Raw genomic sequence first — 25,549 nt, 5'->3', positions numbered from 1 at the left:
AAGGAATGGAAGGCCTCCCATATGATGACAAGTTGAAAAAGTTATTAAGTGATTATTGGCTGCAATGGGGCTTTCTGGCTGGTGCCAGCCTCTCTTCTTAGCACACAGGAACCACAATCCCTACACCATGCTTCAATGGATTCTCTCATCCCAGCCCAGTAAAACTACATATTTTACACAGTCATAAGCAGCCAAAAGGGATCTATTCTATTCAATTGCAAATGATCTAGATAAGACTGAGAATAAGATACTGCACGGGACATAGCAGAGTTGGTCAAGTTGAGTGGAGATGAGTTTGCTATTTGGCACAGCTTTTTGCATCAATAAAGCAAGTAAAAGGTGTGAAAGATAAAAAAAAGGGTGAAAGTGTGAAAAGTGAATTGGCCAAATTGAGGTGCATATAAAGTTTTTGCTTTCTTTCAATTCACTAATGGGGCTCATTTGAATCAGGTGAATTGAGTTCTGCTTTTGGAAACTGGGTTAAGAAGGGGTGCACCGGTCCTGGAGGTACTGCAATACCAGGTCAATGCGTGCAGTGGACAGAGCAAGATTTTTTCCATCTCCTTGTTCTAAAAATCCATTTAATATATGGTCCCCAGAGAGGGGACGTATCAGATATTAAACTGATAAGAACAGATTTAATTTTTTTTTTTTTCTGTTTATCAGTAGGACTTCAAAATAACAAAGGTGATCGCCTCCCGTTGCCTGGGAACCGTCCAGGCACAAGAGGGCTATGTGTCACCAGAAGGCGCACACACTTCCTCAAGGCCGGCAGACGTGCAATCCCAGGCACCTTCCAGTACCGACCAAGGTAGCGTCCTCCAAAACTACACTTGATCTTAGCCAAAAGGCCGAGAAGCTATAACCCGAATTGGTTACGGCCTTGAGTGGCACCCTGGCCTATACCGGACACATCTTAGGGAGAGGGAGACAAACCCACACCTACAGAAGACATTTTGTCACCCAAGCCAACCCTTGAAAAGGCTGTTTTGCAGAGCAAAAACAAGAAGAATGGTGCTTTTTGCAGCCGCCGCCCACTGCAATGAATCTGAATAACTCCCCCTTTTGGACACAAGCACCTCCCCTCCCCCTTGCAGTCTTTCCAATTCATGATACAAAAAGACGGACGGACAGGACAGGACAGGACAGGCTGCCTGACTTTCCGTCACTGCCACCCTTTGCCATCCTTGCCCGTAGAAAGCCCTTTCATCATCCCCAAACCCTAATCTTTTCCCTTCTCTTCCCAGATGCGTCTCACTCCCTTTCATTAGGAAGTGAGCGCAGCCTTTTCTCCGTTCTGCACATGCGCGACGTTAAACACAAATGCGCAGGCGTGCGTTCCATTACCCTCACTGCATTCCACTCCCATACAGGAAGTGGGCGCAGCTATTACTACGGTCGCACATAAAAGAACCCACGGCCACCACTGCACATAGCTGACTCCACCACAGGACACCCACTTCTACACCAACGCAGGTAAGACAGGATCGGCACCTCTATGCTCCCGTTACAATCAGGCTCAGTCACCATGTGATAACGCTCTCAACTCTTTAGTTGCAGACTCCCCTTGCTTCACCTCCACTGGCTGTGCTGCCATTTCCTCTCCCACCTGGAAGGTATACTTTATTCCACTATTTTCCTGTTTCTCTCTTCCCCCTTTTCCCATAACCTACTTTTATCTGCATTTGTGGGGTATCTATATGCTATTTACATCATAGTTTTATTCATTAATATGGAAGGGAAGAGTGCCCATGAGAGTGTTGAACTGCGGAGAGCAAGAGATTAAGCTGCTCCGATTTGCCACCATTGATAAGCTGTTCTCAGTAGATACACATGCTATCCAAACAGCAGCATCCACCATTGCTTCAGCCCACCCATTCAGTGACAGCTCACCAAGTCAGCCAGAGGAGTGGTGTAAGGAATTACACGTAGGCACTGACTCCACACCTTCACATCACAAGAAGGGGGTCTACAGGCTAGTGCAAGAATACGAGCAAGTCTTCAGCAAACATCCGCTAGACTTTTGAAGAATAAAAGGGGTCAAACACTACATCCCCACAAGTGCACACCCACCCATCAAAGAGAGATATAAGCCAAAACTACCTGCACATTACCAGTGTACCAAGGACATGTTGAGCAACATGAAGGAGGCTGGGGTTATCCGTGACAGTTGTAGCCTCTGGGCAGCTCCGTTGGTCCTGTTAAAGAAGAAGGACAGCACCACTCCCCTGTATTGAGGAATAGCTAGCTGCATTGAGAACTGCAAATTATTTTTCTACCCTTGATCTCACTAGTCGCTATTGGCAAGTGTCCGTTGCTGAGGCAGACCGGGAGAAGACCGCCTTTGCCACCCCGATGGGTCTCTGCGAGTTCAAAAGCATGCCCTTCGAGCTGTGCAATTTGCCAGGAACCTTCCAGAGGCTGATGGAATGCTGCTTGGGACACCGAAACTTTGAAACGGTACTGCTATACCTTTATGATGTTATTGTTTATTCTAAAGCAAACAAGATTTTAGGGTGTATAAAAAGGGAGATTAGATCCGGTGATCCCAACGTATTGTTACCCCTCTATAAATCACTTGTAAGGCCACATCTGGAATATGGGGTAAAGTCCTGAGCAGGTTGATAACCATTGGTTTGAGCATGGTAGGGTGTAGTGCGCATCTTCCTGCATCGGTAAAAGCTGCAGAAGTCCTTGAAGATTTCCGCTTCAAAGGCTGTGCCTTGATCTGTGAGGACTCTCTCTGAGTAGCCATGAGGTCTGCATAAGTGTGCTTGGAAGACCTTCGCTGCAGTATGGGCCATTAGATCTTTGACTTGTACCACAACCATAAATCTCGAGTAGTTGTCTACCATCGTAAGTGCATACGTGAGCTCGCCTCGATATTCTGCAACAAAACTCCCTTTTTCGATTTCAGTTTCAGCAAACACTCCTCTTCCTGTAGAAAATATTTATCATTACCTAAGACAGTCATTCTAATGCATGACAATATTAAGGCAATTTAGTTAAAACTTGTTTTAACTCACCTTTAAGGGGATTGATGTATTTCATGGTCAATCCAGGTTTGTCAGTGATGGCACTGACATAATGTATGGCGTCTTTTTCGGGCGTTATCCTTTGCCTTTTCATTGTGAAAATCCAGTTGCCTATATCAAAGCAAATTCTACTACTTGTAAAGTATGCAGAAAATGAAATGTAGAACATATAACATCAACTGCTTAGGAACGCATCATAGGTTAGTACTTAAAAGGATATTGTCATTGTTACGGGGGGCTGTCTGATAATAACTGAAAGGAGTATCAGACAGTCAGGGTCCACCGTGCAAAGACTTTGCTGCAGACTATGGCAGAGTGCAATACCTCTGTTAACTCACAGAAGGATATAATAAGTAAGTAAAGCAATTCCTCCCTTACTTGGAGGGTGTGTGGAATGATCTCTGTTAATAATCACAGAGACAAAGGCAATGTGTGCGAAATGGCACCTACCTAGGTCCGCTCTTCTAGTGGTGCAAAAGAGACGAACAGCAGCGTAAGCCGCACAAAGCTCCTACCTGCGTTCGCTCCACTAGTGTGCGAGGACACGAACCACTAGATATGGCACCTGCCTAGGTCCGCTCTTCTAGTGGTGCAAAAGAGACGAACAGCAGCGTAAGCCGCACAAAGCTCCTACCTCTGTTCGCTCCCCTAGTGTGCGAGGATACGAACAACTGCCAGACGCAGTATAAGGAACGTTACCCTAGCGGCAACGTCCACCTACGAGTAGAATCACAAGGCCCAGCCAGACCATGTGCCTCAGGCACCTGCCTATGTCCGCTCCCCTAAGAGAAAAGGATACGGACAGCAGCCGAAGCTGTAAGGTATAAGAACGCTACCCTGCCGGTAGCGCTCACCTAGCATAGACAGAGGAATGCCTAGAGGAACGCGCACAGAGCGTCTACTCATATGCATGAACCAAGAGGACTGAGCACCATGCGGCGTGTGTCAGGGTCTTATATAGACTCTGTGCCTCATCCAAGATGGAGGACACCAGAGCCAATCCGCTGCCAGAACGACAGGAGTGACGTCATGCTGGCCTATCACCGAGCAAGACGTCACAAGCACATGACCAGCGACCAATCGGCATAGAAGGTGTCAGAGACATGTGACCTCGTGTCAGCGATGATGTCACCCGCACATGTGCAATGGCTCCAAGATTGGACTTAGTCTCCGGCGCTCGCACATGTGCAGTAGCAAGAAATCTGGACTTAGTCTCCAGCGCTCGCACATGTGCAGTAGCAAGAAATCTGGACTTAGTCTCCAGCGCTCGCACATGTGCAGTAGCAAGAAATCTGGACTTAGTCTCCAGCGCTCGCACATGTGCAGTAGCAAGAAATCTGGACATAGTCTCCAGTGCTCGCAGCAATCGTAACAGTACCTCCCCCTCAAGGGCCCCCCTCCCGGCGACGCAGGTAATCGGCAACTAAGTCGGGAGCATGGACAGCCTCCTCAGGCTCCCAAGAGCGATGTTCCGGGCCATAGCCCTCCCAATCTATCAAGAAGAACCTGCGCCCTCTAACCATCTTAGAACCAACTATGGCTCGTACCTCATAGCTAGAGCGAGAGGAATCAGAGGCAGGAGAGTGCACTTCACGAGCGTGAGGTAAAATAGCCGGCTTTAGCAGTGAGACATGGAATTTGTCATGAATCCTAAGAAGGACAGGTAACTTCAATTGATAGACTACAGGATTTACCTGTCGAAGAACCTCATAAGGACCCAGGAAGCGAGGAGCAAATTTGACAGAGCTCACTGTAAGTCTCACGTGTTTTGCAGAGAGCCACACAAAGTCCCCTGGAGAAAAGACAGGAGCCGGGCGACGAAACCGATCGGACACCGTCTTCATACGGTCCTTAGCTGCTTGGATCGACTCTTGAGTCCGATCCCAAACCTCTCTGGCATTAGTTGCCCAGTCAGCCACAAGAGGAGGAGGTGCAGCAGCGGGAAACGGTACTGGTACCCTAGGGTGTTGCCCATTATTGAGTACGAACGGTGTCTGCCCAGTGGCCTCAGCCAGAGAATTGTTAAGGGCAAATTCTGCCCAGGGTAGGAGGGAGGACCAGTTATCGTGGTTCTCAGCAACAAAGTGTCGAAGGTATATAATCATAGATTGATTGGTACGTTCAACCAAACCATTAGTCTCTGGATGGTATGCCGAAGAGAGATTCAACTCAATTTGCAGAAGGCTACAAAGATCTCGCCAGAAACGGGAAGTAAATTGCGGGCCTCTATCACAAATGATACGATCTGGCATCCCGTGAAGCCTAAAGACATGCTTGAGGAATAGTTTGGCTAGTACCCTGGAAGATGGGATTCTCGATAACGGTACGAGATGAACCATTCGGGAGAAATGGTCCGTAATGACCCACACAAATCTATGTCCCTGTGAACATGGAAGATCACCCACAAAGTCCATGCCTACCACCTCCCATGGTCTATCTGGCACTGGTAAAGGATGCAAGAGCCCAGCCGGTCTCTGCCGTAATGGACGGTTGCGAGCACACGAGTAGCAGGAACCGACATATCTCTTGACGTGGCTGGCTAAGTGTGGCCACCAATACCACCTCTCCAGTAACTCTCGTGTCCGCCTAATACCAAAATGCCCACCCACCTTTGAGGTGTGGGCCCATGACAGTATATCATTCTGTCGATCAGGCGGAACAAAGGTCTTGCCCGGTGGGATTTGGTCTAACGTCACAGGGGAGAGCGTATGAAAAACCCTGGAGGGAAGGATAAGACGAGGTTCGTCAATCTCTTCCTGGGTAGACAGCATAGAGCGAGACAGGGCGTCTGCCTTGTTATTCTTACTCCCAGACAGATAGTTGATGGAGAAGTGAAAGCGGGAGAAAAACAAGGACCAGCGGGCTTGGCGAGGATTCAGACGCTGAGCGGTTTGTAAGTACGTCAGATTCTTATGGTCTGTATAGACCTGGAAAGGATGTTTCGCTCCTTCCAGCAAGTGACGCCACTCCTCCAAGGCTAATCTCAAGGCGAGCAGTTCCCTATCCCCAATGGTATAGTTTCTCTCTGCCGGTGAAAAGGTTTTAGCAAAGAAGAAACACGGCCTTTTTCTACCTGCACCGTTCTTTTGATACAAGACCGCACCAGCACCCACTGAAGAGGCATCAACCTCTAAGAGGAAGGGCTTATTCTCATCGGGTCTTTGAAGAACGGGAGCAGTTGAAAAGTGTCTTTTTACTGCCTCAAAAGCCTGAGATGTCTCAGTAGACCAGGCTTTGGGATTAGCACCTTTCTTAGTCAAGGCCACCAAAGGGGCCACCAAAGTAGAAAAATGGGGTATGAACTGCCTGTAATAATTTATGAATCCTAAGAAGCGTTGCACCGCCTTCAAGGAATGAGGTTCGGACCATTGCAGGACAGCAGAGAGCTTCGCAGGATCCATAGCCAGACCCTCTTGTGAGATAATGTAACCCAAAAAAGGCAATGAGGACTGCTCGAATACACATTTCTCGAGTTTAGCAAACAATGAGTGCTCCCTTAAACGGGAAAGGACACGAACGACATCCTGACGATGAGTCTCCAGATCAGGAGAAAAAATCAGGATATCGTCCAGATACACCACTACTGAGGATAACAGTAAATCCCTGAACACATCGTTTACGAAGTCCTGAAATACTGCGGGTGCATTACATAACCCAAAAGGCATGACGAGGTATTCATAGTGACCGTCTCGGGTGTTAAAAGCGGTCTTCCATTCGTCACCCTTTCGAATTCGTACCAAGTTATACGCACCCCGCAGATCCAACTTCGTAAAAACTTGAGCTCCTCTCAGTCTGTCAAAGAGCTCCGAAATTAAAAGTAATGGGTATTTGTTCTTTATTGTGATTGCGTTGAGACCCCTGTAATCTATGCAGGGACGCAAATCACCCTCTTTCTTCCGAACAAAGAAAAACCCAGCTCCCGCGGGAGAGACAGACTTACGAATGAACCCCTTCTCTAAACTCTCTCTTATATAGGTCGACATGGCCTCCGACTCAGGTATCGACAGGGGGTAAACCCTGCCTTTAGGTGGAACCGAACCTGGGATAAGGTCTATGGCACAGTCATACGGCCTATGGGGTGGAATAACCTCAGCACCCTGTTTGGAGAACACGTCAGCGAAATCCAAATAGGGTGTAGGTATGGGAGAGAGATCAGTTGATGCAACCGCAACGACCTTAGGTGGTAAGGGAAGACATCGGGACTGACATTTCGAACCCCAACTAATAATGCTGTCAGACTCCCAGTCAATGTGAGGAGCATGAGTCCGAAGCCATGGAAGACCCAGAAGGACGTCGTCTATACCCTCAGGCAAAACAAGAAAAGAAATCTCCTCTATGTGACCCTGAGACAGGGAAAGGCGCAAGGGAACTGTCCTCAATGTAATGGAGTCAGACAACATAGTTCCATTAACAACACGGACAGGAATAGGCGCCTCTAACATGATAGAGGGAATATTGTGTCCCTTTACAAATCCTGAGGACACAAAAATCCCGTCAGCTCCGGAATCCACAAAAGCCATAATAGGCCATGTATTCTCAGATAACGAGAGCTGACCTGGGATACAACACTTAGAGGGTGCAGAAGACGTCTCTAGTAACCCCCCTCTAATGGTTACTAGGCCAGGGAGTTTCCCTGACGACTAGGACACTTGTTGGCATAGTGCCCAGCCTGACGACATACGTAACATATAGGAGGACCAGACTTGCGTAGTCTGGAGGACGTATGACCTAACTCCATAGGAGTGGGAGATGTTTCAGATGCTGAGGAAGATGGTAGTGGACCCTCAACAACTGGAATAGCCCGATGCTTAGGGCGTGAGGAAGAGACCTCGAGTCTACGTTCCTTATGGCGTACATCGATCCTCGTTGCTACTGTGATCAAGTCCTCCAGAGAAGCAGGGACCTCACGAGTAGCAAGGGCATCCTTGACATAGCCTGCCAACCCTCTCCAGAAGATAGGAATCAACACCTTCTCTGGCCAATCTAGTTCTGCCACCAGAGTTCTAAAAGCAATGGCATAAGAACTAGTGGATAACGAACCCTGAGATAGATCTAACAGTCTCAGGGCCGCATCATGGGTAACCTGCGGACCCATGAATACCGCCTTAAGAGCATCAAGAAAGTCTTGATGTCTCAGAGTAACCACATCAGAGCGCTCCCATAGGGGAGTCGCCCATTCTAAGGCTTTGTCCTGAAGTAAGGAGATGATAAAGCCTACTCTGGACCTCTCCGTAGAGAAGCGAGAAGAGTTGACCTCTAGGTGTATCTGACACTGACTAATGAAACCACGACATGATCTGGCATCGCCAGAATATCTGTTTGGCAGAGCAAGTCGAGGATCATGTGCAGATGTCACCATGGTCTGAGGTTTATCCTCTATACTCTTGAGCCGTGACTCAAGTACTTGTATGTAACGGTGTAACTGCTGATATTCTGCCATAACTGCCAGACCCTTGGCTCAGTCCTAATGTTACGGGGGGCTGTCTGATAATAACTGAAAGGAGTATCAGACAGTCAGGGTCCACCGTGCAAAGACTTTGCTGCAGACTATGGCAGAGTGCAATACCTCTGTTAACTCACAGAAGGATATAATAAGTAAGTAAAGCAATTCCTCCCTTACTTGGAGGGTGTGTGGAATGATCTCTGTTAATAATCACAGAGACAAAGGCAATGTGTGCGAAATGGCACCTACCTAGGTCCGCTCTTCTAGTGGTGCAAAAGAGACGAACAGCAGCGTAAGCCGCACAAAGCTCCTACCTGCGTTCGCTCCACTAGTGTGCGAGGACACGAACCACTAGATATGGCACCTGCCTAGGTCCGCTCTTCTAGTGGTGCAAAAGAGACGAACAGCAGCGTAAGCCGCACAAAGCTCCTACCTCTGTTCGCTCCCCTAGTGTGCGAGGATACGAACAACTGCCAGACGCAGTATAAGGAACGTTACCCTAGCGGCAACGTCCACCTACGAGTAGAATCACAAGGCCCAGCCAGACCATGTGCCTCAGGCACCTGCCTATGTCCGCTCCCCTAAGAGAAAAGGATACGGACAGCAGCCGAAGCTGTAAGGTATAAGAACGCTACCCTGCCGGTAGCGCTCACCTAGCATAGACAGAGGAATGCCTAGAGGAACGCGCACAGAGCGTCTACTCATATGCATGAACCAAGAGGACTGAGCACCATGCGGCGTGTGTCAGGGTCTTATATAGACTCTGTGCCTCATCCAAGATGGAGGACACCAGAGCCAATCCGCTGCCAGAACGACAGGAGTGACGTCATGCTGGCCTATCACCGAGCAAGACGTCACAAGCACATGACCAGCGACCAATCGGCATAGAAGGTGTCAGAGACATGTGACCTCGTGTCAGCGATGATGTCACCCGCACATGTGCAATGGCTCCAAGATGGGACTTAGTCTCCGGCGCTCGCACATGTGCAGTAGCAAGAAATCTGGACTTAGTCTCCAGCGCTCGCACATGTGCAGTAGCAAGAAATCTGGACTTAGTCTCCAGCGCTCGCACATGTGCAGTAGCAAGAAATCTGGACTTAGTCTCCAGCGCTCGCACATGTGCAGTAGCAAGAAATCTGGACATAGTCTCCAGTGCTCGCAGCAATCGTAACAGTCATGTTCTAGTCATAATGCAAGCTGGACATTTTTCATGTTACCCTGTAATCGCCGGCCTGTTCTAATGCTCACAAGCCAAGATATAGGCTCAGCTGCTAAGGCTTCCCTCTGCCTTCTGAATGAAACTTGAATATGTCTGGGTCACTGTGTATATAGCAGGTGCTCAGAAAAAATAAGAGTCAATTCAATAGAAATAGCTCTGGCACACTATAGTGATCAATAACGTAAGAAAAGAACTCTTGGAATGCTGAAAATTCTTTATTTGTGCAAAAGGATAATTCATCCAACGTTTCGACCTTGTTTTTAGGTCTTTATCAAGGATAAAGTTATCTAAGATCATAAAGGGTTACAAAACCATATAAACACGTAATTAGTACATAGTACAACATAACAGTACAATATATTGCTACTTGAGAGTACAATGGGTCAAATGACCATGATGCACATACAAAAAATTTTTCCAAAGCCATAGTGAAAACATTTGTACTGAGGAAAGAAAATTTCCACATGACCTATCTGGAGAAACATTCTGGATCAAACAACCAAAAATAGTCAAGCAGGTAAATACACACCTATATGGATAACAGGATGATATGTGTTCAATTGTATAGCGTCATTGCCATTAAGGTACAAATGGAAAACTTGCAATCCTATATAGTGAAGGAAATGAACACATATCATATCAAAGAACACAGGAACATGGGTGTGAGAAAAACCTCAATGTTTATACTTTGTTCTTTATAATGGTGTGAACATGTATATGTCTCAGTACCTTATGCACTTGAGAATTCTAGTGAGTAGATCATGAAAGCCTATTTCAGAACTGGAATCGGTAAATAATTGTAGGTGGAATCTAAATGAAAAGATGGTACAAGTGTTATCATGACACGTGGGCTATAACACAATGGACCGTGTGACAAAGAAGAAAGGAGAGAAAGAAGAGGAAGAAAATGCAACTACCTGTAACATTACGTGATAGTCACTGGTAAGTATCACTTGACAATTCAAGTGAAAAAGGATTCCTTTATTAAAGGGTTCTCAGTCGCCTCAGGATCATGAAATACTAGGGTAAATGATATGAGAATGGGTAAGAAGCACCACTAAAGGAAATATGAGATGCAGGACATATATCTATAAACCCCTGAACTACATGATAGAAATAAAAAGAAGAAAAAAGAAAAAAAAGAAGAAAGAAGAAGAACACATAGAATGCGGAAAGAGAATGGGTACAACTACCTGAGTTACTGCAGGGAGGCCCCTGGTTGGTATTGTGAGGGTTAGTGGAATTCCTTCACTGAAGGGTTCTCAGTTGCCTCAGGTTCGTGAAAAATGCTATAGACAAATAATGCCCGGAGAAAAGGGGTTCATATACAGCGAATAATGGTAATACAAGGTACATGTGTCACATGTAATAGTATATATATATATATATTGTACTAAGCTCTACACCAGAAATAGAAAGTAGTCCCTCTGCCTTCTGTCTAGGTGCCCTGAGTTATGTCCTGTAAACTGTCACAGGGACCCAGACACACATGTGTAGTAGGGGAATATCCCTGCTGAGATGCCAGTGCTAGAGCACTCGTTTGCTGTGGAGTTGAACGCTATGTGAGCAGTTCTTACCTTCAATGAGCAGAAGTCTCTTTTTTCAGATTTCAATATCTCTGTGGGTATCTGGCAGAAATATGGAATACTCTTTACTGCTAAGACCCTGTACACCACTCCCACTAAAGGGGGCTTTACACGCTGCGACATCGCTAATGCGGAGTCGTTGGGGTCACGGAATTTGTGACGCACATCCGGCCGCATTAGCGATGTTGCTGCGTGTGACACCGATGAGCGATTTTGCATCGCTGCAAAAACGTGCAAAATCGCTCATCGGTGACATGGGTCTCCATTCTCGATTATCGTTACTGCAGCAGTAACGATGTAGTTCGTCGCTCCTGCGGCAGCACACATCGCTCCGTGTGACACCGCAGAAACAAGGAACCTCTCCTTACCTGCCTCCCAGCCGCTATGAGGAAGGAAGGAGGTGGGCGGGATGTTCCGGCCACTCATCTCCGCCCCTCCGCTGCTATTGGGCGGTCGCTCAGTGACGTCGCTGTGACGCCGCACGGACCGCCCCCTTAGAAAGGAGGCGGTTCGCCGGTCACAGCGACGTCGCCGGGCAGGTAAGTATGTGTGACGGGTCTGGTCGGTGTTGTGCAGCATGGGCAGCGATTTGCCCGTGTCGCGCAACAGATGGGGGCGGGTATCCACACTAGCGATATCGGGACCGATATCGCAGTGTGTAAAGTAGCCTTTAATAAACTGTGTAAAGGATTTTAAGTAAAAATCCACAATAAACCAGCGCTAGATGGGTTTTTATAATTTTATTAATAGACCACAAATAAAAAATTTTTTGCTATCCTTGTTTCAAGACAGAGTATTTGATAATATACAATACACTGATTATTACTAAAACCAAGGACCACATAAAACAAGGACCACATAAAATAAAAAATGAAAGTAATGAGAATAAAATTCTTTTGTATAACCAATTAACTTCGAGGTGATACAATATTCACATTGATTTAGTTTTACCAGTCTAATGTAATGCCCCGGCCGGTGGCATATATTTTGTTTGGTTAATAATTTAGACTTATACAATGAAAGATGTACTATACCACCCCTGGCTAACTTACAAGTTTTAAGTTGTACAATATAAGTTTGCGACGTTATATTCGCCCCCAGGGCCTGGGGGAATAAACCTCACAACAACTTGACCGCAAAAAACACCCCGGATTTCTCCGTTGATTAGGCTGGAACCGCTATGTACAGGATTGACCTGTTAGACTTCCAGAGCGGACGTTTTGAGGCCAGTGGCCGCGACTAGTGCTGGCTCTGGGGGAGATGTATGGTTACCGACATCCCTCTTTACAGAGCCTTTATAACACTTCACAAGGCCACAAACCAGCCGGTCCCGTATTCTCCCAAATGTACTTTCGAAATCAAGCAGTACGAAGCCACTGAAAGCACCAAGATGTTGGCTGCGGACAACAATAAGATCAGCGGTAACTACTCAGCCTCTCCAGCGGGCAGTCCAGACCGTATCCAGTGTCAGCTGACTGATTCCACACAGGAGGAAGTTGCTTGGCAGGTTAGCACCACACAAGGCTCCGATCCGCTTCCAAACGAGCAATGCAGAACCGCTGGAGGTACCAATGTATCCTGGTTGCAGACAAAGGAAATGTCAGCGGTAACCTCTCAACCTCTCCAGCAGGCAATCCGTACCGTGTCCAGTGGAAGCCGGTTGATTCCACACGAGGGAGAGATTACTTGGCAGGTTATCACCGCACAGGTGAGGTAGGCAAAAACAGAGTCCTGATCCGACGCGCGTTTCGGGGGCGTGTAACGGCCCCCTTCCTCAAGGATAACTCAGCTGTTGCCTAGAGCACTATTTATGCATATATTTAATTGGTTATAATTTGCATAAAATTAAACAATGTTTAAATTCAACCAACATTCAATGACCACTACATATATCAATTTGTGAAAGACCGTTCATAATAGCCATATAATATAATTATGTGCAAAGGTTTTTCTAAAGGTTTTTCTAAAAAGACCTATATATAGCCTTGCTTGTATCATCATATACTGGGAAGACAATGTGTATATATGCATATGCTTTTTTTCAACAATAAATTTAACAAAAGGACATCATAAAGGTGTAATATAAATTTGCTATAATATGAAAAGCCCCTTATATCTACATCAACCTTGGGCAAGTGAAGCACCAATTTATATCATATCAAAGAACACAGGAACATGGGTGTGAGAAAAACCTCAATGTTTATACTTTGTTCTTTATAATGGTGTGAACATGTATATGTCTCAGTACCTTATGAACTTGAGAATTCTAGTGGTAGATGATGAAAGCCTATTCCAGAACTGGAATCGGTAAATAATTGTAGGTGGAATCTAAATGAAAAGATGGTACAAGTGTTATCATGACACGTGGGCTATAACACAATGGACCGTGTGACAAAGAAGAAAGGAGAGAAAGAAGAGGAAGAAAATGGAACTACCTGTAACATTACGTGATAGTCACTGGTAAGTATCACTTGACAATTCAGGTGAAAAAGGATTCCTTTATTAAAGGGTTCTCAGTCGCCTCAGGATCATGAAATACTAGGGTAAATGATATGAGAATGGGTAAGAAGCACCACTAAAGGAAATATGAGATGCAGGACATATATCTATAAACCCCTGAACTACATGATAGAAATAAAAAGAAGAAAAAAGAAAAAAAAGAAGAAAGAAGAACACATAGAATGCGGAAAGAGAATGGGTACAACTACCTGAGTTACTGCAGGGAGGCCCCTGGTAGGTATTGTGAGGGTTAGTGGAATTCCTTCACTGAAGGGTTCTCAGTTGCCTCAGGTTCGTGAAAAATGCTATAGACAAATAATGCCCGGAGAAAAGGGGTTCATATACAGCGAATAATGGTAATACAAGGTACATGTGTCCCATGTAATAGTATAAATATATATATATTGTACTAAGCTCTACACCAGAAATAGAAAGTAGTCCCTCTGCCTTCTGTCTAGGTGCCCTGAGTTATGTCCTGTAAACTGTCACAGTGACCTAGACACACATGTGTAGTAGGGGAATATCCCTGCTGAGATGCCAGTGCTAGAGCACTCGTTTGCTGTGGAGTTGAACGCTATGTGAGCAGTTCTTACCTTCAATGAGCAGAAGTCTCTTTTTTCAGATTTCAATATCTCTGTGGGTATCTGGCAGAAATATGGAATACTCTTTACTGCTAAGACCCTGTACACCACTCCCACTAAAGGGGGCTTTACACGCTGCGACATCGCTAATGCGGAGTCGTTGGGGTCACGGAATTTGTGACGCACATCCGGCCGCATTAGCGATGTTGCTGCGTGTGATACCGATGAGCGATTTTGCATCGTTGCAAAAACGTGCAAAATCGCTCATCGGTGACATGGGTCTCCATTCTCGATTATCGTTACTGCAGCAGTAACGATGTAGTTCGTCGCTCCTGCGGTAGCACACATCGCTCCGTGTGACACCGCAGAAACGAGGAACCTCTCCTTACCTGCCTCCCAGCCGCTATGAGGAAGGAAGGAGGTGGGCGGGATGTTCCGGCCACTCATCTCCGCCCCTCCGCTGCTATTGGGCGGTCGCTCAGTGACGTCGCTGTGACGCCGCACGGACCGCCCCCTTAGAAAGGAGGTGGTTCGCCGGACACAGCGACGTCGCCGGGCAGGTAAGTATGTGTGACGGGTCTGGTCGGTGTTGTGCGGCATGGGCAGCGATTTGCCCGTGTCGCGCAACAGATGGGGGCGGGTACCCACACTAGCGATATCGGGACCGATATCGCAGTGTGTAAAGTAGCCTTTAGTCACATGACCAAGACTGTATCTGTGTCCCTACAACACACTTGAGACAAATGTGTGTGTGAGCCTGCATTGTGGGGTATATATAATATATTATAGAGCTGGGAAGGATCATTCTAAGCAGTGAGCTGTTCCAGTATTTGTAGGAAAATACCCAGTAGAAGCATCAAACACAGCACCAATACCTCCCATCAGTATTCTACCACAGTGCCATGTAACCCATGCCCTACACTCCCATCTACACCAATACTATACAGGCACAAACTAGTATATCTGACTAAAAGCCCCCAAAATATGAAGAACGGCCTATAGTTGAGTGTGGATGTAAAATCTATGTGAGCAGAGCTAGAATAGAAATCACTGACCGCATTGAAGTCATTCTGACCATAAATCACCATGATATCAAGGTGAGGAGTTGTGTGTTACTGCTGGGAGGAAAGGGTTAACAGTGGAATATTAAGGTGCATTTCTGTGTGCAGTGTTACTAGTCAATGTAACAATTCAGTATGAGCTGCTCTTGGTGCCGGGGGAGGGAGATGCTCTCCTGAGCAAGATAGATGGGGAATGAACATGATATCTATATAGTGTAAGGCAGGGGGTCTCAAACCAGGTGATCATGTCTGATCAACTGGTTACATTATGTCTGATTACCTTGTCTAACAGTTTTTTCTCCCCTTTCTTTACCTTCCAGGTTCCCATAGTCACGTGAAATATCCCTGTTGCACTTGATTACGGCTCACTATTCACTATAGGATGTCTTATATCTAACATCACACTCTCACCCATCAGCACTCTATAGGTTTGTATAAGGTATGCGCTTACACATCCGGTCCTCCATAGGTATTTCCACTTATGTAACACTATCCCTATGATCACTCATAACTCATACCCTTGTAGTCAATTACAGCCTCCTCTCTCCCCCCTCTCCTTCTCCCTTTCCATCTATAATTTTGCCAGTACAATATTAGTTTACATTAGGCACACACTCACATATTCCTTTCCTTAGTGATTTATTGTAATTCACATTCACATACAATTCTCTATGCCTGCCCCATTACTACATTCATACCTACTTGACCCTATCCTGATACCCCTTGTCTCACCTTGTTGGTCCCTACACCTGTTATCATGTCCTTTCCTGTGTCTGTCTTGTCACACAACACATTTTAGCATATAACTTGTGCTCCTTATTACCTGTCCTGCCTATTAGAATTATGTCCATTATGTCCATGCATGGCCCAATGAATCAAGTCTGTACTTCATATTCATGGTTTAAGCCTTTGGGTTCCAATGTGCCCAGAGTATATATCCAGAAAGATTCCCTTTCTTTGAGCTTCCTAATTCTATTGCCTCCTCTGCGTATGGCTTGGACATGTTCGATGACTTGGAATCTTAATTGGATCACTGTGTGATTATGCGTCACAAAATGGTGTGGGACTGGTAATAGAATCTGCTTACAATGTATTGTTGACTTGTGTTTAGCTCAAAGAAAGAGAATCTTTCTGGATATGTACTCTGGGCACATTAGAACCCAAGGGCTTAAACCGTGAATATGAAGTAAAGACTTGATTCATTGGGCCGTGCACCATGTCACCAAGTGTCCAATTGCATTGTCCAATGGCTCACAATGGTTATGCGTTTTCATTGGATGGATAATCGAAGCCATGTTTTTTTCCTTTCTGTTGGGTTTGTTGTGTGAGTAGCCTATAGGATTAAGTTGGTTACCGCAGGCAGTGGATTTAACTTCCTGTCTTTGGTCCAGTGGTAGATGGATTGTCTGGTCTATGAGCTGTTATTGGTTTGAATGCAGGTGAATGCCCATGGGCTGCTTATGACTGTGTAAAATAGTATTGATTCATGATGGATTTCAGACTACATGTAGATATCTTCAGTCTTTCTATCCACATCATTTAAATGAACATTATCCATGCAGCTTGAAATTCATCCAATAAGAGAAGCAACCTTGTACAACCAATCTGATAAGGGCACAGTATATCCTAAGGGAAGGTTATGGCTATAAAAGGGGACTTCTTGGAGTCACCAGGTTGTTGATGGATGTTGCATGATCTAGTCTAAGCTCTTAGGAGCTGGCTAGGGGATCAGAACCAGGATGCCTTGTGGACTCGGTCTAGGGACTTTGGCTTCAACTAGAGGATCATTTGGCTACATGGCTTCAATCTAGGGGCTCCAATTCCGATTGGAGATCATAACCGCAATCTAGGGATTTCGACTCCGGCTGCCAGGATTATACCATATCATCATACCAGAGACTACTTAAGGAAGAAACCCAGGTTGGACAATTTTGTCACCTGGCTACAGACTTTGCAGACCTCAGCCAGCTTCCTAAATCTGGCGCTATTCTATTGTCGGTGGGTGCCCGACAAATTACACAGCTATGTAAAATTTTGGTTTATGAAACTTCAAATCCAGTGACTGATTATTATGTTTTCTAATGTCCTGATTTAAAAAAAAAAAAAAAATATTTTTTTTTAACCATCAAATATTGATTTTGTACAATCCATGTGTGAAGTTACATACAAGTGACATGAACAAGAAAAATACTTATTGTAACCAAAAATATTCACAATTTTATATATAAAATACATTTATTTATTGTACAGTCATTCTGCAACTTTATTAGAAATTTATTCTTGCACTTTTTCCTTTTCTCTAGATCCCCCTTTTCTCTTATAGAAGGCCTGTGGATCTTCTCTGTGAAGCATCCGGCAATCATGTTCACGTTTCATTTACTTTGGTATCGTCGTTCCATCTCCTTGATATTCCGATGAAAACCTTCTTGTTCTTCCCACCAGCACCAAGGTTTTCAGACAAGTAGTCCAAATAGGAATGTAAAAAATGTAACTTCAAATTCATTAGACAACCCAAGGCTTTGAAACGTTTCAGCATGTTCTCCACGATGGACTTAAATTTTGATTCTTTGTTGTTACCTAGAAACGTATTTATTGCTTCTTTCAAAGAGTCCCAAGCCCTTTTTTCAACAGTTTTCATTATTGTTTAAAACACGTCATCCTTCATTCATGGGTTTCTGAATATCCGAACCCACAAAAATGCTTTTGTGCTGCCCCTGTGCCAGCAGCCGCCGTTGGTCGGATCCAGACCTTCTAAGAGAGTGGCTCGACCCGGGGGTCTCGCGGACATGTCGAATAAAAGGAGGAATGTAGATGTATGGGCTAGGCCGTATTAAGTTTGTGACGCCACCAACGGTGTGTGGTGAGGTGGGACACCACCGCTGCCGTTATGGGATACCCGGGAGAGATGTAGTGGCAGCTGGATGTTAACCCCTCCGTGTGTAGGGATGATTGCCCCGGGGCCCAGTGTCTTTGTGCAGGGTATGGTGATGGCAAGGGCCGGCGCGCCTGAGCAAGCAGGGGGATGTTTGGTTACTCACAGTAAATGAATCACACGAGTCTTTCGGTAAACCAAAGGTGCTGGTGGCCTGCCGCCCCGGCCGGTTGCATTCAGGTCCCCCACCCAGGCTGGTGGTCGCTGTCCTTTACTCTGCACTTGTTTTTGTGTATGGTGGACTGCCTGGTCTGGAACTCAGGAGTCCGCTCCCGGCTGGATATGGCCTAAGGAGCCGTGCCCGCAGGCGCTGGCCCGTGGGATCTAAGGGCCCTGGCGGTGGCCTTATCCCTATCAGTGGGCTGTTGTCTTCTTTGAGGGACTTTAGGTGGGATAGGACCTATAATCCTGCCCTCAATCATTTAATTAGCTAGGCCGCTGGTTTCGGTCCTGGCTTCAGGGTCCTAGGTGACTAGGGTTTCAGGTCGGCTGTGTGTTTCCTAAGTGAGGAAAGGTGTTGTGCGGGGGCCTATCTGTAACTACCTGGTTTTGCCAGGGCATCACACCTTCCTTCAGACTTGATTCTGACAGTCCCTGAAACTTGGTACACAGGTACTTAAACATCTCTCCTTCTTTCAGTAGCGCTTTCACAAACAGCTTCATCAGTCCAAGCTTACAGTGGAGTGGTGGCAAGAGAACTTTAGGTGGGATCAACTAAGCTTTATGCAACAATGTTCTTGAGTCCCGGTTACAAAGATGTTCTTGTTGGCCAATTTTTTTTGCTCCAGTGAAGAGTCCTAACCTGGCTTTCCAATTCACACAAAAAGCATGTGTTCTGCCTTCTTTTACGTAATGCTGTGAATCTCTAGCATACAGCTAAACCCTAGTTCACATTTCAAATAAACAGACTGTGGAGTTCAATAGCCTTGATTTATTAGCTGGTAACGTGAACTTGATTGCAGTATACATGGAATATACAGTGAATATAGGAATATCCAAGATGCAGTTGAAGACAGAATACGGTATATCCAAGATACTGTTTTATACGGGTAAAAACTATAACAAGAAAATGATTACAGTCAGTACAGTGTTAATACAGAGTTAACATAGCATAACAGTACATGAGATGCAGTTCTTACGAGAATGTAGGTGAAAGGTCACTGCATCTGCAATACATAGAAATCTTATCTAGACAAACAAGACAGGGATGACACTAAAGGTGTAGAAGTACAATGTACAATGCATTTACTACACTCTTCCATCTAGGATTCTATCACTAACACATGTAATTTGCTTTGCTCACCGGATTACACTAGGCAGGGGTGAATGTACAGAGAGGTAAGTCGGCATGTCCTTTCCTGACAAATCCAAAGAGAAAATGGCTGCAGGCTTCTTCTCAGCTCAGGGAGGCATTCCTTACCCAGAATACATTTAGCTTAAAGGGAAACTCAGCAATTCAAAAGAATAACAATGACCTCTAGGGGTTGTAACAGAAATTTCAATGAATGACTATTAGCAGGCTGCCATGAGGCAGAACAGCATGGGTATTTAATATATCCTCCTTGCTGCCCAAGAAGCAATGAGAACATTTTTAGACCACCACATATTGACCATCCATGCTCCTTGTAGTTAAGTTTCTTGAGAATAAAGTCTAAATTCTCACAGCTTTCTTCCAAGTGCATAGCATGTGTGACGCCCTGGACTAGCCAGGTAGTCACAAACACAAAATCACACACACCCCCTCCCCTGGATAGTCTACATCAGTCACACAAAATCCTTGTTGCCTCCTCCAGGGTCTGATGTCCACACCAGGTGGGGCGGAGCCAGGCGGTTGGCCCCACCCACCGAGGAGTTCACAGGCCTGGAGGCGGGAAAAAGCAGTTAGTTTAGTTTTGTAGTGGAAAGTGAGAGGACAGAAACTGTTAGTGTCTGGGTAGGAGCCCAGGCACTGTCAGCAAGGTCGGCAGACGGTGGTGGCCGTCTGCAGGAGGTGGTACAAGTCAGCTGAACCGTAGGACCGGGGACGGGCGGTGACCCGAGGGGAACTGAACCGGTGAGCGGATCTGTACCAAGCACAAAGGCAGGGCCATTGGACCCTGACCAGGCTAGGAGCCGCCGACAATGGTCAAATCCGAGAGTGACCGGAATCCCAGGGGTTCCCTAACACCCAAGACCCGACAGAAGGCAACCGTCCACACCGTGAGGATAAAAAGCCACCGCCATAGGCTAGAGATCCAAGGGCCAGCGCCTGCGGGCAAACGGGCTCCCTCGGTACGTACACCCCAGCCATCCAGCCTCCCCGTACCGCCACCGGGCCCCGGGATCACCAACCCCTACCCACGGAGGGGGAACCAACATCCTAGCTGCTCCCTGCCATCGCTCCCGGGATCCCCGTCACCAGCAGTGGTGGTGCCCATTATCACCACGACCTGTGGGTGACGTCACTAACTATCTCCCCAAACAAACCACCCCCTTTTCACTCGTGGGCGAGGAGCGCTGCTCGAGTCCCCGGATCTGGCCCTCCGCTCGAGCCACCGAGCAGCAGCAGCAGCAGAAGTCCCCGAACCCGAGCGTAGCGTGCGTGGCCCCTCTGCCCGCGACACATGCCCTACACACACTGAAGAATACTTACTGCCATTGAACAGTAGCACAGCTTTCAGACTTTTTGGATGAAACAATGACGTGTCTCCACTCGCTCACATTGTACTTAATGTTACATTTTCCATCAGCACAGGAACATCGCTTGAATACACTAGAGCACCATCTTCAGAAAAGTATGGAGGGAATCTTTTCAGAATTCTAACCTTTTGGAAACCTATTGTCACGCTCTCCGGGTCCCCTGCTCTGCCCCCCGGCTCACCTGCCACGCTCCCCGGCTTCCCTGCTTCGCTCCCCGGCTCCTCTGGCAGACATCCCCCGCTCCACGGTCTCCAGCCTCCACCACCTGCGGTCCCCAGGCGGCCCGGTCCCCGCTCCCGGCGCCCGTCGGCAGCCCTGCTCCAGGCCGGCTCCCCTGCTTCCTATACACCGCTCCGTGCCCTGGCTTCTGGCACCCGGGCCTCGCGCATGCGCATTAGGGCGCGCGCGCGGTCATTGACCCTCTCTTAAAGGGCCAGCATCCACTGACAGGAAATTGAACACACAGGTACAGGGTATAAAGGGGTTTAATGTCCAAGTGGGCGGGGCCTGTTCTTCGTGTTTCCTAAGCTAGGAGTCAGGTCTCCTTGTGTCTCTGTGATATACTTACCTATCTCTCTTCTAGAGCCGCTCCTGCCTCGCCATCCGGTCCTGCCGATTCCCGAACCCCGAACGCTGACTATCTGCCATCCCGTCAGTCCGTACCATCTCTGATCCCTGTGGTGACCCGTCCTCTCGCTCCATCGGTTCCGGACTCTGCCTGACATCTCGGCCTCCGAACCTGAGCTCCGTCACCCGGACTACCATCAGTGACTCCGTGGTCCCAGGGACTTCTCCATTCCACTCTTTTGCACGGACTGTCCTGCTACCCGTAGTGCTCCGGCTACCGGACCCCTTGCCTTCATTAAGGTGTTCGGCCCAGTAGATCCACCTCCTGGGTCTGCCCGTCCACCTGGCCCTAACACCTATAGAATCAGTGTTTGTGAAAAAACTGTACGTGATGATATTTTTTCAATATTTTTACTGAGTCCAATGATCGAAAGTATGAAAAAAATCACATCTTTCAAAAATTTTTACCCTTGGAAACCTGTGTTATTATTACTATGCACGAGCCCTAAATTGTCTGAAAAACAACAAACATGCTGGTTGGATAGACCTTGACCCCACAATTCAACGGCCACAATTAAGGAGAAAAGTGCTAAGAGAGTTAAATTTGCCCCTGAAATAACCCATGATACGGGCCAAGGAGGGACACACCATTTTGATCCGAAAATAGCCCAACACCATGAGAGACGGGCAAATCTGTGAAAAGACAAAGTTCCAAGCTACAACTGACGCAGGATCTACAGCACATACGCCCATTGTAATTGTTCATGATTTCCGGCCACTACGCATTTCAGCCTTCAGGGACCTGGTAATTCGAATGCTATGTCCAGGAGTAGAGATGAGCGAACCGGTCCCGGTTCGGCTCGAGGTCGGTTCGCCGAACGGAGCTCCCGTTCGAGTTCGGCTCGTCGAACGTTCGACGAACCGAACTCGAGCCAATAGGAAACAATGGCAGGCAATCACAAACACAGTAAAACACCTAGAAAACACCCTCAAAGGTGTCCAAAAGGTGACAAACAACTCACAACACAACACAAACACATGGGAAAGTGACAAGGACATATACTCATGCGAAAACAAAACAGCTGGACAAGGAAAAAGAGGAGGACACACAGATATAGGCATGGCACGCCATTCTAAAATCATGTAAAACACCGCAAGGTGACTCCAAGCGGAGTCTCCCTTTTTTCCAAAAATTGGGCCCCACACACACCCACCCCTTCAGTGGCAGCAGTTGTGCCCCAGTTGTACACTTCACAGCTACATTTGCATCAAGCACATTCAAAAATACGCTATTCTTAACCGTCCCCAGGATGACACCGGGGTAGGTAGCAAAGTCTTTCCTGATCCCAGCTCTGTTCATCTTGGCTTCTTTTAAAAACACAGCAAGCAAGGGTTACTCCAAGCGGAGTCTCCCTTTTTTCCAAAAATTGGGCCCCACAGACACCCACCCCATCAGTGGCAGCACTTGGGCCCTAGTTGCAAACAGGATGTTTTGATTTGCATCAAGCACATTCAAAAATACGCCATAATTAACCGTCCCCAGGATGACACCGGGGTAGGTAGCTAAGTCTTTCCTGATCCCAGCTCTGTTCATCTTGGCTTCTTTTAAAAACACAGCAAGCAAGGGTTACTCCAAGCGGAGTCTCCTTTTTTTCCAAAAATTGGGCCACACAGACCCCCACCCCATCAGTGGCAGCACTTGGGCCCTAGTTGCAAACAGGATGTTTTGATTTGCATCAAGCACATTCAAAAATACGCCATAATTAACCGTCCCCAGGATGACACCGGGGTAGGTAGCAAAGTCTTTCCTGATCCCAGCTCTGTTCATCTTGGCTTCTTTTAAAAACACAGCAAGCAAGGGTTACTCCAAGCGGAGTCTCCCTTTTTTCCAAAAATTGGGCCACACAGACACCCACCCCATCAGTGGCAGCACTTGGGCCCTAGTTGCAAACAGGATGTTTTGATTTGCATCAAGCACATTCAAAAATACGCCATAATTAACCGTCCCCAGGATGACACCGGGGTAGGTAGCAAAGTCTTTCCTGATCCCAGCTCTGTTCATCTTGGCTTCTTTTAAAAACACAGCAAGCAAGGGTTACTCCAAGCGGAGTCTCCCTTTTTTCCAAAAATTGGGCCCCACACACACTCACCCCTTCAGTGGCAGCAGTTGTGCCCCAGTTGTACACTTCACAGCTACATTTGCATCAAGCACATTCAAAAATACGCTATTCTTAACCGTCCCCAGGATGACACCGGGGTAGGTAGCAAAGTCTTTCCTGATCCCAGCTCTGTTCATCTTGGCTTCTTTTAAAAACACAGCAAGCAAGGGTTACTCCAAGCGGAGTCTCCCTTTTTTCCAAAAATTGGGCCACACAGACACCCACCCCATCAGTGGCAGCACTTGGGCCCTAGTTTCAAACAGGATGTTTTGATTTGCATCAAGCACATTCAAAAATACGCCATAATTAACCGTCCCCAGGATGACACCGGGGTAGGTAGCAAAGTCTTTCCTGATCCCAGCTCTGTTCATCTTGGCTTCTTTTAAAAACACAGCAAGCAAGGGTTACTCCAAGCGGAGTCTACCTTTTTTCCAAAAATTGGGCCACACAGACACCCACCCCATCAGTTGCAGCACTTGGGCCCTAGTTGCAAACAGGATGTTTTGATTTGCATCAAGCACATTCAAAAATACGCCATAATTAACCGTCCCCAGGATGACACCGGGGTAGGTAGCAAAGTCTTTCCTGATCCCAGCTCTGTTCATCTTGGCTTCTTTTAAAAACACAGCAAGGAAGGGTTACTCCAAGCGGAGTCTCCCTTTTTTCCAAAAATTGGGCCCCACACACACCCACCCCTTCAGTGGCAGCAGTTGTGCCCCAGTTGTACACTTCACAGCTACATTTGCATCAAGCACATTCAAAAATACGCTATTCTTAACCGTCCCCAGGATGACACCGGGGTAGGTAGCAAAGTCTTTCCTGATCCCAGCTCTGTTCATCTTGGCTTCTTTTAAAAACACAGCAAGCAAGGGTTACTCCAAGCGGAGTCTCCCTTTTTTCCAAAAATTGGGCCACACAGACACCCACCCCATCAGTGGCAGCACTTGGGCCCTAGTTGCAAACAGGATGTTTTGATTTGCATCAAGCACATTCAAAAATACACCATAATTAACCGTCCCCAGGATGACACCAGGGTAGGTAGCAAAGTCTTTCCTGATCCCAGCTCTGTTCATCTTGGCTTCTTTTAAAAACACAGCAAGCAAGGGTTACTCCAAGCGGAGTCTCCCTTTTTTCCAAAAATTGGGCCCCACACACACCCACCCCTTCAGTGGCAGCAGTTGTGCCCCAGTTGTACACTTCACAGCTACATTTGCATCAAGCACATTCAAAAATACGCTATTCTTAACCGTCCCCAGGATGACACCGGGGTAGGTAGCAAAGTCTTTCCTGATCCCAGCTCTGTTCATCTTGGCTTCTTTTAAAAACACAGCAAGCAAGGGTTACTCCAAGCGGAGTCTCCCTTTTTTCCAAAAATTGGGCCACACAGACACCCACCCCATCAGTGGCAGCACTTGGGCCCTAGTTGCAAACAGGATGTTTTGATTTGCATCAAGCACATTCCAAATCAACAAGCATTTACTCTCCCCAGGATGACACAGGGGTAGTAAATTCCTTCTGGATCCATGACTTGTTCATTTTGATGAACGTCAGTCTGTCCACATTGTCACTGGACAGACGCGTGCGCTTATCTGTCAGCACACACCCAGCAGCACTGAATACACGTTCAGAGACAACGCTGGCAGCTGGACACGACAAAATCTCCAAGGCGTAACTGGAGAGCTCTGGCCATTTTTCTAGGTTTGAAGCCCAAAAGGAGCAAGGCTCCAGTTGCACAGTCATGGCATCGATGTTCATTTGGAGATACTCCTGTATCATCCTCTCCAGCCG

At 46.8% G+C, this 25,549-nt stretch overlaps 1 pseudogene; it reads right to left on the bottom strand.

Moving 5' to 3' along the window:
• Window positions 1-485: 485 nt before the first annotated feature.
• Window positions 486-692, bottom strand: LOC142261071 (U2 spliceosomal RNA; annotated as a pseudogene).
• Between the last annotated feature and the right edge of the window lie 24,857 nt (window positions 693-25,549).

This window comes from Anomaloglossus baeobatrachus, unplaced genomic scaffold (assembly GCF_048569485.1).
Source record: "Anomaloglossus baeobatrachus isolate aAnoBae1 unplaced genomic scaffold, aAnoBae1.hap1 Scaffold_208, whole genome shotgun sequence".
Lineage (NCBI taxonomy): Eukaryota > Metazoa > Chordata > Amphibia > Anura > Aromobatidae > Anomaloglossus > Anomaloglossus baeobatrachus.
This window is presented reverse-complemented; position numbering and strand designations above follow the sequence as displayed.